The sequence below is a fragment of the Bison bison genome, unplaced genomic scaffold, assembly GCF_000754665.1.
Source record: "Bison bison bison isolate TAMUID 2011002044 unplaced genomic scaffold, Bison_UMD1.0 scf7180017864101, whole genome shotgun sequence".
Taxonomy (NCBI): Eukaryota; Metazoa; Chordata; class Mammalia; order Artiodactyla; family Bovidae; genus Bison; species Bison bison.
Window position 1 is genome coordinate 2,632,921 of NW_011494673.1, and position 3,836 is coordinate 2,636,756.

The following is a 3,836-nucleotide window of genomic DNA, read 5'->3' on the forward strand; positions in this document are numbered from 1 at the left end:
AAAATTAAAAAAGAAAAGGCAGTTCGTGGCTGGAGCAGAGGTTGAAAAGCAGTAGAAACTGCAGGTCAGAAAGAAAGGAGAGGAGCTGGTTGGAGGCTTCACAGGTGGCACTAGTGGTAAAGAACCTGCCTGCCGATGCAGGAGCCGTAAGAGACATGGATTCAATCCCTGGGTCGGAAGACCCCCTGGAGGAGGGCATGGCAACCCACTCCAGTATTCTGACCTGGAGGATCCTAGTAGGCTAAAATCCATGGGTCACAAAGAGTCGGAAACAACTGAAGTGACTTAGCACACACATACACACATGAGCTGGTCGGAAGAGTCAGGAAGATTAAAAAATGCAGAGCAGGTGAATCTGTAAAGACAGAGAGCTCCAAACAGAAATGGATGCCCATTTTCAAGGGGGCAGAAAATGATGGAAGCCCAAGAGTTTCATCGATTCTGTCCCAGACAACCTTTCCCACTCCTGCAGCCTGAGGTCAAGATTCCCATCTGAATCCTTTCCCCCTGGTCCTTGCAATGACCCCTCACGACTTAAGGGACCTTGGGTGCGTCTCTTCCTGGTGACTCTGCCCATTCCCGGAGAGGCACACTCTCCTCTCAGTGTACACCTGGAGACCAGCCTTTGGGGGGCACATGCCAAGGTACCCACCTTTAGGGGGAGGAGCTCTGACCAGAGGCAAAGGGGCACAGGTGGGTGTGGCAAAAGCCCATCTTGCAGGAAGTCAGTGCAAGAAGGTGAGGTGACTTGCCCAAAGACCCCCATACTCCAGGGCAGTGGTCGACATGCAGGCAGTCTGCATGCGAGAACCTCGTCTACTGCATTCTTCCTGGGACACCTGCCAACCAGAGGAGGAGCACATGTATGCTGAAACGGGGACCAGAGCAGGCGTGGGGACACCACGGCAAAGACCAGCTGCCTCAGGTGTCAGCTCTGATGCCTGAGATGGATCCCTTCGCTGTGTACAGGTCACAGCATAGGTGTATTCCCCAGCTCCCTGTCCCCAGGTCCCAACTTGTATATCATGGCTGTTCAAGGGCCTACAGTTCTTAATTTATTATATTCTCTTAATAAAACTGTATGTATGCTTAATCTCATTTTATAAATTATTTTAGAGGGACTTCCCTGGTGGCCAGTGGTTAAGAATCCACCTGCCAATGCAGGTGACTGGGGTTCAATGGCTGGTTGGGGAATTAGGATCCCCAACTAAGCCCACATGTTGCAACTGTTGAGCCCTTGCAAACACGACTACTGAGCCTACACACCTAGAGCCCATGCTCCACAATGAGAGATGCCATCACAAGAAGAAGCCCACACGCCACCACGAGAAAGCAGACCCCATTCGCTGCAACTAGAGAAAGTCCATGCGCAGCAGTGAAAAGCTCATGTGCCATGATGAAGACCCAGCACAGCCAAAAAAATACTCATATATCTTCACCATTAGGATCTTCATCTACACTATCGATACATGCATCATTAAACACAACTTTCCAGAAGCTTCATTTCCATATAAGATAGAACATATTTAAATTTTTGGAATAATGTGACCCCTGGAGCCACATATTAGAAGCCATTATTTACTTCTAATATAAGTAAAATATTAGGAGCATTGTCCACCCACCCAACCCCATTCCCCATAACTTTTAAGGTGACTTTTTTTTACTGTTTAAAAATTCTTGGCCAGGTCTCACAGCTTGTGGGATCGTAGTTCCCCAACCAGGGATTGAACCTGGGCCCATGGCATTGAAAGTGCCAAGTCCTAACCGCTGGACTGCCAGGGAACTTCCAACATGACTGCTCTCTAAGTGATCTTACAGAGCTTGTTTATAACATCTAACATCTGCAGTCTTAAGGTCAACCTTCCAGGAATGATTTCTAAAATCAGTAATAAATTTTTTTATCTTCTCTTTCAAAAAACTTAATTCATTTCAGATGACTTTTGTCAGGACCAAACACCAAAAATGGCTGAGGTTATTTAGGCTAACAGTCCTTCCCCAGACAATTCTTTGCAGTTCAAAATAAAAGGAACTTCCATAATATAAAAGACATTATGAAACAGGAGAGCCAAACAATCTTGAGAAAAGAAGGATAAAACTGGAGGTATCATACTCCCTGACTTCAGACTATGCTATAAAGTTTCAATAATCAAGATAGTATGCTAGCACAAAAATCAGACTCACAGACCAGTGGAACAAAAAGAGAGCCCAGGGACTTCCCTGGTTCTCCAGTGGCTAAAACTCCCAATACAGGGAGCTGGGGTCCAATCCCCAGTCAGGGAATTAGATTACACGTGCCACAGCTAAGAGTTCACATGCCATGCAACTAAGATCTGGCACCACCAAATAAATAAATAAAAATTAATATTTTTAAAAATAGCCCAGAAATAAACCCACAAACTTATGGGCAATTAATCTATGACAAAGAAGAATATACAATGAGGAAAAGACCATCTCTTCAGTAAGTGGTGCTGGGAAAACTAGACAGCTACATGTAAAATAATGAAATCAGAACATTTTCCTCATATTATTTACAAAAATAAATTCAAAGTGAATTAGAGACCTAAATGTAATACCAGAAACCATAAAACTCCCAGAAGAAGATGTAGGCAGAACACTTTCTGACATAAATTGTACCAACAGATTTTGAGTCTGTCCCCTAAGACAAAAGAAATAAAAGCATTCACCTGAAGCTACCACAACATCGTTAATCAACTACACCCCAATACAAAATGCTTTTGGTGTTAACAAAGTTAAAATTAAAAATAGGACCTTAAGTAAAAGCTTTCGTACCGAAAAGGAAACCATTGACAAAATGAAAAGATAACCTACTGAATGAGAGAAAATATTTGCAAATGACATGACCAATAAGGGGTTAATATACAAAATATAAAAACAGCTCATATAACTCAACATAAAAAAAAAACCTGATTAAAAAATGGGCACAAACCTGAATAGACATTTCTCCAAAGAAGATACACAGATGGCCAATATGCACATGAAAAGATTCTCAATATCGTTAATCAGAGACATTAAAACCACAATGAGATACCACCTCACACCTCTTAGAATGATTGCTATCAAGAAGAACACAAATAACAAATGTTGGCAAGGATATGGACAAAAGAGAGCCCTCCTACACTGTTGGTGGCAATGTGAATCGGTGCAGCCACTGTGGAAACAGTATGGAGACCTCTCAAAAAGCTAAAAATAGAACTACCACATGATCCAGCAATTCTCCTCTGCATATATATCCAAACTGAAAAAAACAAAAACACGAATTCAAAAAGATACATGCACTCCAACAGCCAATTGTAAATAGCATTATTTACAATTGCTAAGATATGGGACTTCCCTGGTGGTCTAGTGACTAAGATTCTGAGCTCCCATTGCAGAGGGCCCTGGTTCAGGCCCTGGTCAGGGAACTAGATCCCACATGCTGCAACCAAATAAATAAAATAAATAATAGATTTTTTTTTAATTGCTAAGATATGGAAGCAACCTAAATGTCTATAAACAAAAGATGTGGTACGTATACACAATAGAATACTATTCAGCCACAGAAGAGTGAAAATTTGGCATTTACAACAACACGGATGGGCCTGGAAGGTATTCTGCTCGGTGAAATATGTCAGACAGAGAAAGACAAATACTGTATGATATCACTTATATGTGGAGTCCAAAAACTAACACAAACTCGTGACTATAGCAAAAAAGAAATAGGCTTAAGATATGGAGAGGAAACTAGTGGTTACCAGTGAGGAGAGGGAAGGGGTAGAGGGTTAAGAGGCACAAACAATGATGTATAAAATAAATAAGCTGTAAGGATATATAATATG

The 3,836-nt window shown here is 42.0% G+C and overlaps 1 non-coding gene across 1 annotated transcript; it reads right to left on the reverse strand.

The window, feature by feature from the left end:
* Positions 1–1,709: 1,709 nt before the first annotated feature.
* On the reverse strand, positions 1,710–1,782 carry TRNAE-UUC. Its single transcript has one exon. It is a non-coding gene; the product is annotated as a tRNA-Glu (tRNA).
* Positions 1,783–3,836: the final 2,054 nt, after the last annotated feature.